At 35.7% G+C, this 14,680-nt stretch overlaps 1 non-coding gene across 1 annotated transcript; it reads right to left on the reverse strand.

Annotated features, from left to right (window-relative positions):
- Nucleotides 1-10,476: 10,476 nt before the first annotated feature.
- Smp_tRNA_01276_Pseudo_CAA.1.1 lies at nt 10,477-10,541 on the reverse strand. Its single transcript has one exon. It is a non-coding gene (tRNA).
- Between the last annotated feature and the right edge of the window lie 4,139 nt (nt 10,542-14,680).

Consider the following 14,680-nt stretch of genomic DNA (forward strand, 5'->3'; position numbering starts at 1 on the left):
ATGTATTGTACATTATTCATATTTGATTAACATTTGTTTTGAAACGAATTCCTGTAAATGATTATCTTTGCAATCATCCATATATAGGTATATATATATATAGAGAGAGAGTTATTTGAACAGCTTAACAGATTGTTTTATTCAATATTCAATATTTTATTTGTTTAAGTGTAATCTAAAAAAATATTCGCTCATTATTTAAATAATTATCGTTTTATTATCTAGAAGTAGACAATCATTATGAAAGAAGAAGTAGAAGAAGAAGAAGAAGAAGAACGTTCTCTTTGATTAAATATGATCGAAAAAAAGAAACAGACAAAGGATTGTTCGTTTTTATTTGTCAACATAAAGCTTTATAATATAATCTAATATTAGATATAGAAATAAACAATCTCTATGACGTTAGTAATAACATTTTAGAAGGGGGTTTTATGGAGATTTTAGTAATTTTATATAGTTGAAATCATGAGTCAATTGAAGCTGGACCACCATGGGAAACCTCGAAGCACTGAACAGCCGTCTCGGCCGATTGTAGGACTCCTCAGTGGCAGTGTTCATCCACGATCCCGCCTCACGAGATTTGAACCCAGAACCTATCAGTCTCGCGCATGAGCGCTTAACCTCTAAGTCTGCATCCAACGGTGTTAAGGTCTAACCTCTAACCTCAACCAATCGACGAAAATACGCAACCCTCATGGGTTCGAATCTGTAGAGAAGGAATCGTGGATGTGCATTGTTGAGGAGTCCCACAATCGGACGAGACGGTTATCCAGTGCTTCGAGGTTTTCCATAGTGGTCTAGCTTCAATTGACTCATTATTTCAACTATATGAAAATTACTAAAATCTCCACAAAACCCCCTTCTGATAATGATGAGGTATTTCCTGGGGTTCTAGTGAGAAGCAGTAACCATTGAAGTTCAACCAGGTCTGTTGGGAGATATCAACTCACTAAAGACATTGGTGAATGGTTGCTCAATTTCGTGCGTTGGTTAAAGTTAGACATTAACACCGTTGGATGTCGGCTCAATGATCTAGTGGTTAAGCGCTTGCGCTCGAGACTGACTGATCTTGATTTCGAATCTCGCGGGGCAGGATCGTGGATGAGCACTATTGAGGAGTCCCACAATAGAACGAAACGGCCGTTTAGTGCTTCCAGGTTTTCCATGGTGATCTAGCTTTAATTGACTCATGATTTCAACTATATAATAAAATTTCATTAATTCAATGTAGAATAATTACGTATTCATTTGGAAAAAGAATTCTTCTCATTTTGGATTTGATGAAGATGAAGATGCCAAGTGAAAAAAAAAGTAAAACAATAACAAAAAAGACTAACGAGCTTATTTCTAATCGATTGGAATTGTTAAGTATGTTTTTTTAATTGATTTTTATTTGAGGATACGATGTAGTGAATGTTGGTGGGGGGGGTATTGTTTTTTTAGGAATGTCATGGGAAATATATTTTAATGCCCTAGACTACAAGATATACATATATGGACGAACTACATTATGATACATTTTAAGTACACTGAAATGATGTGAACTTCTTCTTTGATTAATGAAATTCTATTTTACATTACTTAAATTTACATTCATGTTACGAATTGAATCTAAATATAAGGTACAAATTGAAACCATTTCACTCAAACTCATTAAACAGAATATATAACTCTTATTCAAACAATAGACTTCAGGTTTTTTTGCCGATAGGTCTATTGGTGAATGTTATTGATGAGTCCCAGATGTAGGTGAATCAAGTGTTAGGTGTGTTGTATCTTAGTGAAGAAATAAAAATGGGTAACTTCTGAAACCTAATAATGGACGATTATTCTATATATATTTTTATGGTCTAGCTATTGAGTAACTAGATTGTGTATATCTATATTCATCTTATTATAAGCTTCATTTTGACCTATGGATTATTATCATACGAACTACTGTTCTTAAATTATATTCAGTTTATTGATTATTGTATCCCACGCTCACAGCCACATTTGGCTTCATCTTGTACAAATATTATTTTCTATTTGATGGTGTGATGTGGTCTGTCTGTCTGGTATATAGACCGAGTATGCTTGAAATAAATGATTTGCATAGATTCGCATAACAGAAGCTGCAATAGGTGTTCTGGACTCAATTGGAAGAGCTAGGCGGACAAAGGACCAATAAGGACGCTAGACTTCTCATACTGGTTGAACGTCATTGATTTGTCACAGTGTTAAGATCGAAGAAGTCATGTTTCGATTGGCAGATATTTCACGTGATAAACGCCGGACATAAAAATCAATAACGAATTGTCATACATCTGTTTTTTATAAATTCATGACAAGGTGGTTCCAGGGTTTGAAATCCCACCTAATATCGAATTCCAACTAAAAACCTTCAATTCAGTGAAAATACGAACGATATTGGTGAATAGCCATTTATGACAAGTTTGATCATTCTTGAGATGATGGAGAAGATTTGTGGCTCAGGTGGATGATTTTGGTGGAGTTCTGTTCTCTGATCTGGATGGTTTAGTGTGCATCCGAGGAATTACGTGAGCTTAAAATAAGCAATTACCATTCATGTAACCAATCTTCAATTGATGGTGACACGGGATCGAATCCGTCAGGGAGCACCAGTTCCCTCAAGAATACAGGTACACCTTGCTGATGAGTGCCAAGTAGCACGAAACTCGGGTCCATGGTTTCCTGTTGACCATCTCCAACCACCATCTTATGGTAAAAATCATATTTATTATTATTAGCTTTATTCAATATTATATTTTTGGTACAATATAGAATTCTTAGCACGAAGTATTTCAGCCAGTTCCCGTTTATTATTTCTTGATCGATATAGACGATAAATTTTGATTGATCGCCAATTATATAGTAACATTTTGGAAGTCTACAACTGAATAATATTCAGTCTTCTTCATGCATATTGCTAGTCATCTTAATGTCAATGATTGCAAATTTTTGTAACTAAATAGGTTATGCAATTAATTGGTCTGTTAAAACAAACAAGGAAACAGAAAACTTGTTGAAATGTCTAGATGACAGGAACAGGTAACACAGATATTCAAGCAAGTGGCATGTTCCTCAGCTATCATCTCATTAATATATTAACTAGCCTTATATTTCGGTTGTCGGCGAGACTATAATTTATGAACGAACCAATCAGATTTAGAATAACAGGTCTTGGATTTTGGCGCGAAATTCATTCATTCTTTTGGCTAAATAACCTGTTGGCATTTTAGCTGATGTCAGTTCGTGATGAAAATTCTAAATTCAATGCCTAACTTTAAGCATCAATTGTTAATCATAATTTTAATTCCTTATACTTGTTTATAACACTCATTTAGTCTTAGTTAGTAGGTCAATATTCTGAAGGTCACTTAGGCAATCCTCAACGGTCGTCCATAAGTTATAGTCTCATCGAGTTGTTATATTATTCTAATTAAAGCAAAATGAAATCTAATCATGCCAACCAGAGATTATGTGAACGGTTGCTCAAACTTCGCGGAATGGTTGAAGTTAGAAATTAACACCATTGGATACCGGCTCAGTGGTCTAGTAGTTAAGCGCTCGTATGCGAGACCGATAGGTCCCAGGTTTGAATCTCGTGAGGCGGGATCGTGGATGAGCACTGCTGAGGAGTCCCATAACGGGACGAAGCGGCCGTCCAGTACTTCTAGGCTTTCCGTGGTAGTCTAGCTTCGATTGACTCATGACTTCACCTATGAAAATATAGATTATGTTTATTTGAATTGTAAAGATTAAGTTTAAAATTCTTGGATCTTTTATTGTTTACTGTTGAATGTGTATAATATCAATTATCTCATAAGTTATATTTGTCAAATAGAATTACATATACTGATTATATAGTCAATTGTCACACTTTGTTTTGTATTTCATTTAAAAGAACTGATGACTTGTACAAACTTCTAAGTTAATTTGTCTTGTCGTGAACGATAACACAAGTGGGGGCAATCGAATGTATTTAAATACAAAATTACAGGATTATTTAGTAAAATCTGAGAACTATACAGTGAATACTCCATTTGCAAGATGTTAATCAATTGTATCAAACTTGACTGTTCCTCCAATTTCATATCAACCATTCACTGTTCTCGTTCCCTTTTCTTTGATCTTCTTAACCATCTGTAGCCAGGTATTTCACTTTTGATTGTTGATACATACTATTTATATCTGTCGACATCAGTAGAACACACCATAGTTTTATGGAAAACCTGAAATCATTGGAGATAGAATATATGTTCGTGAATTTGTAACGCATCCGTTTTTTAGTGTACAATATATGTACCCTACTTGAGTGCTGTTAGAGGTATGAGGGCAGTTATCACTTCCCGGTTGCTCACACTATGAAATGGTTCTTCTAGAGGTATCTGAAAAGGAAATTGGGTTAGAAGTGGTCACAATGACCTGAGAGCGTGACCGCAATGCCCAAGGGACAACTACTTGAGGTCGGTCACATGCGACCTTTTTGTGAGTAATTTTTGTGTTAGCTCCGTTCTTCAATGGGCCTTACCGCCGGAGACGGATATCCGTGGGATAAGGCGAGGTGTGCATTTTTAGGGTCGACCTTTTCTAACCCCACCCCTCCCTGTGGGAAGGCGGCATTGCTGTTATGCTGGTTGTCTGAAGGAAACACCTTACTGCCGCCACACCTCTGTGCAGTCAGCAGTACGACTTCACCTTCAGACCTTGGGTTTGCTGCTTTTAGTCTAACCGTTCTTCAACCGACCTGTCTGGCAAAGTAGGACCTTGAGGAATGATTGTTCCAGCCAGTGTAGCTCAATTGGTTCATCACGATAGGTAAGCCCGACCACTACGTCAAGGTAGCAGCAACGGTCAGGGTTACCCTACTAAGTACTTCTGAACACTTTTCTGTTGATTTAGTCGGTTAGTACTACATAAAAGAGAAATTTCATTACAAGCTTGAAATTTCCATGTATTTCCTTTTTTCATCTGGTAAGTTGGGACAGGCTACTATGACTACTTCATGGGAAACATATGTAGATAGTTTTAAATGAGTGGAATGAAAATCCTAGTGAAAACTATACAATTATATGCATTGCTCACATGATAGATGACCGGAAAAATGATAGAAAATGCTTGATAGTGTACTTCCGTAGAACACTGAAAAAAGAATGGATAGTCTAATTGTTGCCATTAACATTTTTGGATGTGTTTTAATAGACTACTTAAGTCTGTTAATCATTTATTAATTTTGCCTTTTATACAATATATTCAACTTAACACTAAAAACTAAAGGATTACAATTGTGGTGGCAGCAAAATCTGATTTAAGACCTTCCTGCGGCGCTGGTGGATAGTAGGGAAAACCTTGTTAACTAATTTGGGCGGTTGATGGATATCGGACTAGTCCACCACGTTGATGTAGACCGGATTACTTGGTGACCATTTTCGGTGCTCCTTAAAACTCTTGCTGGCCTCTCGACGTATATGCTTATGTATATGAATTGCACGAGTTCCGACTTGTATGGTCCATGTATTTAGATATATGCGAAGAGTAAGTTAGAAAATCCTTGACATATATCTACTAAAATCAGAGGCCTAAGTTTCCAGGTCGAAGACATAATTAAAAAAGATATATGGTAACAAATACTAGGGTGTGGTGACTATCTACCCTCCCAGGTCGCTGAATATATCAATGTGTATGACAAGGGATGCATGGATGAAAATTTATATGTTACCAGTATGCAAGTAGACTATACTTGACTCTGATGAGATGCCCACGCGTCGACACCTGGACACAATGAGTTTCTCACACCATTACACCCACACGGTTGGCTTCCAGAAAACTTAAATGGTTTCACCAGTTAAGGCTTGACTGACCTTAACACGCTTAGAACACCAAAACATCGTGATGATTCACATACTTTCTCCTTTCTCAGTATTTTGACGAAACAAGAGGTGGTTATGGCAGCAAAACTGAGTGATATAAATAGCAAGTGATCACGGATCAAACAATTTATACAACTTCTTAAGATATTTGCAAGTTAAACTTTTATAAAATAGGCATTTTGTCACTAATTTGTATATTTTATACTGAGAACCCCTTGTTTTAATTAAATATATGGTATTAAATAGGGTGAGTGCTAACATTATCAAAGTATTCACCAACGAGTGCCCCCCTTTTGATGACTATATTGAAATATAGCTCTCCGTTTGGGTGCGTATGCCAGATTGAGGATACCAATACTAAATGTGTTTAAAGAATACATTCCATCTGTATACTATAGCAGATAAATCATGAACTAAAATTGAATAGATGCTGATGAAAAGGGAACTATCAGCTTACTCAATCATCATATCTATGAAAACAGACCAAACATAAGATATAATTCAATAGACAGACACATAAGGAAGAAGCTTTTATGTTGTGTGATCGTTCAAGTCTACTTCTGATAAACAAACATCTTATGGACTAACCCAATTAGCTACTTAAATGAAATAACCAAATATGAGTAGGAAGCCCATACTGGTTAACCAAAATAGAATATACGAATAAGTCATTCATAAGTAAATAGTTCTTTACCACAGAAAATAAAACCAAATTTTCAATTAATGGTATCTCTCCTTTTTTTAAGAAAGTGGACCCAAATCATGATCGATAGCGTGCACCAATCACTATATCCCATTTATTATTTGGCTTGTGACTGATTGATCCAGTGTATTAAATACACACACACATCTTTACATAAGATATACGATATAATTTAATATAGTTAAAAATGATACACAAAATTATACCTAGTTAGAAGGTCACGAAATACTTGATCAGATTAGACTGGTACATTTAATAGGCAGATGTATGTTCTAGATGTATGACATACAACAAAGTAACATACAGAATTCAATGATTTACATTTCCAACTTCAGTTAACACCTAATGATTCTCAATCTTTAACAAACAACGTCAATTAGTAATTGTATCATACTCTCGACTCAATCGTTTAGAGTGTAAACAACTTTATACTGGAACTTCTGAAAATCTATCTTAAAACTACTACTGTAGTGCGGTCTACATATATCCACATAAGTAGTATATGGCGATGGTCTGACATAGAATGTATTTTGGCAGAAGCTCGATAAGGAAAGAACTGAAATGAAACGCAATTGATAGGAAAATGCATAAACAATGAAATTAAAGAAGATGAACTGATATTTACACAAGGAACAATGAAGGTTGAGACAATTGGTTGTTATTTTGCAAATTAACTGTTCACTATATGGTTATCAGAATTTAGTGAGATGGTCTGTAATTTGTGCTTATATACATTCGATTGTCCCCAACCAGTCGTGTTCTGTTTACTAAGCTACTACTACTACTACTACTACTACTATTACTTCTACTCCTCACTGGTGTTCTGATCTACGATAATGAATGTGTCGTCGATGTAGCGGAAGTAAGTAAGTAGTGGACTATAATAGAAATTCTGTAGAATTGTGTGGTGTTGTTGATAATATTGTAAAGTATTGATATACATATAAAGACTGTCCGAAATTTAGTGTAAATCATTTCTATCAATGTAATTGAATTAAACCGTGAAAATAAGGTAAGAAACTTACTACTGGAAAATAGTAATAAGATAAGTGTTTAAGAAAAACACAGGTTATATATAAAGATATTTAAATTCAACTAGTATTGTTTCGTTGAATCTTCCCATTGATGCTTGGGACTATAACTGGTCAGTCTCTAATTGGCATATGTGCATCCTGTGCGTATTGCCTCGATATAGCCTAAATTCACAAGCATGGTAAGCAAAGATGGATAGTGGCTAGCAGTGAAATCCAGTTTGACTAGCGTTTCGTCCTATTTGGGACTCGTCAGTAGGATGTACCTGCATTTCAGAGTTGATGTTCACTCTGGAACTCGAACCCGGTACCTTTCGCTTCAAACGCCATCTCGTTATCCACTCGGCCACTGAGTCCTGATAGCCACAAGATATTTGTCTTTGAAATAAAATGATTCGTGTTGTAATATGTTTTACTTGGTGATTAAAGATTGGAATATTCTTCATATCAATATTACCGTATTATCAATAGGACGATATGTTACATTTAAAACTATTTAAAGCTTTTGTGTTACTTATTCACTACAATGAACGTGACACTAGGACTACAATTATTCACTATTATTTTAAAGAAACGTACTTACTTACGCTTGTTATTCATCGTGGAGGACCATAGGTCACATGCAAACGTTCTCCATACAACTTCGTTCACAACAATCCTTTCCAGTTGTTCCCAGTTGTTATTTATCCTTCTTATGTCTTCTTCGAATTCTCAACCTATTGTGTTCATTGACTTTCCTCCTTTTCATTTCCCTTCAGGATTACAATATAGCGCTTGCTTCGTGATGCATTTTGATGATTTCTTTAATGTGTGTCATATGCACTTCTAATGTCTTTCCCTAATTTCCTCTCCAGATGTAAGTTGGTTAGTTCTCTCTGACAGTGGTCTATTGCTGGTGGTATTCAGCCAAAGGATATTGAGTGTCTTGTGTAGGCAAATGTTTATAAATACTTGTACTAATACGATGATGGTTATTGTAGTTCTGGAAGTTTCATCTCCATATAGTAGGACAGTATATGCGTTCGCATTCAAGATTGTGACTTTGATGTCGTTTGACAGTTGTTTTGAGTTACATATGTTCTTCAACTGTAAGAATGGGTCCATTGCTTTGCCAATCACTGCCTTTATATCTGCGTCAAATCCTTCTTGTTCATTGGTGAACCTATACAAATATGTAAATGTTTCCACCTCTTCTAGGGCTTCTTCAACAAGTGAGAATGAGTTGGTTTTCTCCGTGTTGAGAATGTAGCTTTTTCACTTGTGTATCTTAATGCCTACTGATTCAGAGGCTGCTACACTAGTTGTCTTCATCTGAATTCGTTAGTGTGTATGGGATAGAAGCGTGAGGTTATCAGTAAATTATAAATCTTCTAGTTGATTCTGAGATGTCCATAATATTCTCTGCCTCCTTTCAGACGTGGAAACTAAGTAATATCAGTTAAGACAGTGGATATTGAATTTGTGTAATGCAAGCAAGATAATGAAATAAAGTACTCGTTTCAACTTTAAATCTGTAATAAAAAACTCTATATTGGTTACACAAGAAGTCAAAAAGAAAACAATTGTGAGACGACTTTTATTAACTCTGAAAGTAACTATGAAGAAGTGAAACCAAACATAATCTGTTGGGGGGATCCAGAAAATTCCTTGAAAAAAAGCCAAAACAGGCTCTGAAAACATTGAGAAAGATCTTATCCAATCAGCATTCAATATAAGTTTTACCGGTAACATCTAGAAAGTAGAAAGTCACACATCACATTTCTGGTTAGATGGTTACCCATACTACTACGATGTTTAGTAGCGTTGTAGAATTTTTCCGAAACTCAAGCCCATCTAATATACCATAAAAACCATACATTTTCTGTACATAAACGAACCTTTGAAGTTAAGCGTTTCTTCCATATTTCGTGTCTTTTCTCTCGAGTTCAAGTTACTGTGTTGATCTAGCTTGGAGATTACTTGAAGAGCTTAGGAACCGAATCTAGCATTCAATTAGAAGACTTATGAAATCCAACCATATTTAAAATTAAATTAAAATGTTATTTCAAGTGTTTCAACTCCGATGGTTTTAATCAGGAGGGGTTTCGTGGAGATTTCAGTTTTTTAAATGGTGTATAAATGCAGATTAAATTAATGATTAATTTGCCAATTCACTGCTTTCAAATTTATTCACTGACCGAATATTTCAAATGATATATGTACATTCCATCATTATTTTAAATATCAAATGTGAATTAATTAATCGTTTGTTATCAGAAGGGATTTTGGTGGAGATTTTAGTAATTTTATAAAGTTGCGATCATTAGTCAATTGAAGCTAAACTACCATGGAAAACCTGGAAGCACTGGACGGCTGTTTCGTCCTATTATAGGACTCCTCAGAAGTGTGTATCCATTGGATGCCGGCTCAGTGGTCTATCGGTTAAGTGCTCTGGAGCGAGACTGGTAGATCCTGGGTTCGAATCTCGTGAGGCGGGATCGTGGATGCACACTGTTAAGGAGTCCCACAATAGGACGAAACGACCGTCCAGTGCTTCCAGGTTTTCCATGGTGGTCTAGCTTCGATTGACTCATGATCTCAACTCTGTAATCGTGTGTTATTGAAATAAATCTTCATCAACAATCTGGCATTCATGATTGTATGGAGACATTTTATTCATTTTCCGTTGAACAAGTAGAAAGTGATGGGTATTTCTCAGTCATAACTAATAGCCATACCAGTAACAGTAATCAACGATTTTAGCAAGATATAACAAATGTATGAACATTTTAATAGTTGAATTCATAAGTTGACCTAAGCTAAACAACATTTGAATATATGAAAGCAATAGACGACCGTTTAGTCCTAGTATGGGACTGCTCCACGACCCTGCATGTGAGACTCGAACCCACGACTTCGTGTCTTGCGCACGAAAGCCTAACCTCTAAACCATTGCTCACTAGTGACTTGCTTCAAGATGGATGTCATGGAGTTCTAGTAAGAAGCTGTGATTAGTGGAGTCTAATCCGTGTCGAATGTGAGTTAGTTATCCACCTCAGACAATCGAATGAAGGGTTGCGTAAGATCATGAACACCGTGGGATGCCAGCTCGGTGATCTAGAGATTAAGCGTTCGAGTGCGAAACCGAAGGTCCTGAGTTCGAGTTCCTTCGGTGTGGGATCGTAGATGCGCAATGATGAAGAGTCCCACACTAGGATGAAACGGCCACCCAGTGTTTTCACGTTTCCAATGGTGGTTTAGCTTAAATCGACTCATGAATTCAACTATTAAAAATTTATTATTTAATTAAGAAACTTATCGAGGTCTGGAAAAAGCTCATCGAAGCTAAATAAATAATGAAAGCGGTATAAAAATCCATTCACATGATTTCAAATTATTCTGTCTGTAGCGCGTGTACATATGTCAAAGTTAGTATTTTAAACGTGTCCATACTATTGGTACCGACAAAAGTAGTCGTCTTAACAAGTGACTTTTATGAATGATAGTCTTATGCACGTAAGCTTATCTCTGGAGAAACTGATAAGTTGTTAAATTTTCGGTATAAATCATTGTTCTATGTTACATATACTTTCAAATTATGGATACAAGGGTTGACGCCATTAGATTTAAAACGTATTGATTATCAAGACAACCTACTAACTGTTAAATGCCACAATACAGTATATAGTCAACATTCTTACTTCCGACTACAAACTGCAGAAGAGTTAAATAGCTCCTCCAGAACGTTTCACCACTCTTTATGGCCGGTACGGACACTTAGTAATTACGCAATAAATATACGTATAATAATCCAGTATTCTAGCAGTTACAGCTTTATGACTTATTTATTTGTATATAACAGAAGGTTATTGAACATCTACAAGATTTGATTAACTAAACAGCAATTCTGGACTATTTTCACATTTCCTACAAATTCAAATCTGTGTTTTTTGCTTCAAACACATTTGTTATATGTGACTTTTGATTTACAATACAATAAATGGATATTGTCCAGAAGCTGAACTTAGGACGCATTATTCCTTCTATTTGGTCAGCTGGATTAAGTAACAATGAATAAAACTTTAGTAGTGGGTTAAAGTATCACTGTGAAAATCAACACTAGGATCTAGTTGCATTTAACTAATGAGTCTATGGCTAGTCATGTAATAAAATGGATATATCAAGACAAAAAAGCTCAGAATGAACATATACCAATAAATACTATTTAAAATCCAGTCCTGAATATCAACAACTGGATGATTTAAACCTATTCTAATTCCGGTTAGCATACTGTTATATTTGTCCCTGTTATTACCTGTTAAATACTTAATTGACTTATATTTCGTGTTGAAAGTTCCTAATTCAACGACACATGGTGGGAGCATAAAGACCGGTAATATGAATTTATATGACCCTCGAAGTAAATCTAAACCATCTGTGGATACATGATATCTTATATGATTTATGCACAGTCAGATGTGTATATTTTAAACTAAGTAGTATTTTCATAGTTGAAATCATGAGTCAGTTGAAGCTAGCCCACCGTGGAAAACCTGGAAGCACCGAACGGCAGTTTCGTCCTATTATGGGACTCCTCAGTTTAACCAAGTCTGTTGTAGAAATATCAACTCACTGAAGACAATTGGTGAACGGTTGCTCAAAATCGTGTATTGGTTGAAGTTAGACCCTAACACCATCGGATGTCGGCTAAGTGCTCTGGCGCGAGACTGGTAGGTCCGGGGTTCGAATTTCGCGAGTGCGGGATTGTGGATGCGCACTGCTGAGGAGTCTCATAATAGGACGAAACGGTCGTCCAGTACTTCCAGGTTTTCCATGGTGGTTTAAATTCAATTGACTCATGATTTCAAGTATGAAAACACTGAAATCTCCACAAAACCCTTTCTGATCTATAAGTAGTATTTAACACCGATCAATAAATAAATAACCGTGTGTACATATATTTACAATACTATACCGTGAACCATTTGGAACCAACATATATAGTTAAATGACTAAACCATTTAATTATTACTTTTTAAAATATGCTAATCTGTTGTAAAACAAGTCAGTAGGCAGGGGGTATTCGTGTTCATTGTGAGAAGTTACATAGTATTTACATAATAAATATACATGGCTTTAAATCTCGTATTTACATCTTTTGGTGTATTCTTCATTCTGAACCATTTTCTAGTCTGGTCTCCGTGATTTATACCAAAGCCTTGCTTTCGATGCAGTGAAGATCTTCACTCCGTTTGACAATGTCGCCTTCCGCTACGCACTACATGCAAACAATCTTGTGAGTACCATCTAATACCATGTCACAAACTATCAATTACACTTGTCATTCGCACTTCAATCTATTCATTCATTGTTCACCATATCATACACTATAGGATATATATATGTGGTTTAGTGATCAGACTAGGAAAACTAATCTGTTATTATTAACATTCCTAAGTAGTCAGTATTACATGTGATTGTACAGTTCACTGGAGACACTTCCATTTCCTTAATGTGATGTTGACGATTAATATATTTAAATTCATTCAACTAAACTATACTTTTTGAGTATGATTACGTGACATGAAGAAAACAAATGCAAGAGATAGAAACTATCAAAAACAGTTAACTGATTACTACTATGTTTAGTCAAACATTTAGTTGGTGGGTAAGCGGATGAGTGGGCGAGTGTGGTAGAGAAAGAGAGATGAAGACGAAACAATCCGATACATCCCAAACAGTAGTTGCGTGATGCATACACATTTGATTTATGATAATTCAATATTATTCGAAGAGTAAATAAAAGAACCAAACTATTTATAGAGAAGTATATCAAGAATGGCAACAACAACAAAAAAACTACTTGTTAGTTGTTTGTATAAGAAAATGTAACATAAGGAGATTTATCATTGTTAAAAGAAAAGATATATTACTGAAATGACAGTGTCAAGCGAGTATGCAATGGATACTGGAATTTAGTGTTTTTTGTAGGTTATCAATGTCATTGTCTTCACTGATCAATGAATTATAATTAGGTTCTCATAACTGAAGAATCTAAACATAACATGGTGCGGAGACGCGGAGAACTACGAAAGCCATTATCCAGAAGATACAAGTGTTTATTAACAGTTGTCTACGCAAAATATTTCGAATCCGATGGCCAGATACTATCAGCAACAAGTTACTGTGGGAGAGAACAAACCAGATTTTAGTGGAGGAAGAAATCAGGAAGAAGCGCTGGAAGTGGATTGGGCACACTTTGAGGAAATCACCCAATTGCGTCACAAGACAAGCCCTCACATAGAATCCTGAAGGTCAAAGAACACATTACGCCGAGAAATTGAGACAGACATGAGAAGAATGAACAAAAAATGGATAGAACTAGAAAAGAAGGCTCAGGACAGAGTGGGTTGGAGAATGCTGGTCGGCGGCCTATGCTCTATTGGGAGTAACAAGCGTAAGTAAGTAAGTAACTGAAGAATCTATTACCATTACAAAATGATGTTATTTGATATAGTATATAACCGCTATTATATCTGAGCGGTTGTCTGTGTTGTTTCTGGTGGCATTTTGCCGTTATGTACGTGTAGATTATATTGAAGTCCGGAGTATAACTGTTTTTACTTGACAATTGAGAACACATGCGATACTCTCGACGTAAAGTAAGAATATGGAAAACTGATGTTGTTGTGAACTGTGAAAGAAGAAACCTTAACAAACTACGGAAGCTATTTTTGGGGACGTTATTTCGTTAAATCCAAAGCTTGTATCACAGTAACATTTACTTTTGCCCTTAGTCTATTTTACAAATCATAAGCTTTCGTTTGATGTATGATTCATTGTCATAGCATTTTCTCTTCCAAAGCTATTGTAATTTAGACGTAACTTTTTGTACTCTATTTTCTACCCTAATCCCCCAGTTTTAGACATAATTGTATTTTCCTAATTATTGTACGTTGTGGTGAGGTTAATCATCCATTTATTCATATATCTTTTCACACTGATCTGAATTCGGGTACCAGGTCGGATTTTGGAATAAAGCGATTAGTGTTCCAGTTGTCTTGTCTTCTCTCTCGAACATGCTTGTCAGCCAA

The sequence above is a fragment of the Schistosoma mansoni genome, assembly GCF_000237925.1.
Source record: "Schistosoma mansoni, WGS project CABG00000000 data, supercontig 0183, strain Puerto Rico, whole genome shotgun sequence".
NCBI lineage: Eukaryota > Metazoa > Platyhelminthes > Trematoda > Strigeidida > Schistosomatidae > Schistosoma > Schistosoma mansoni.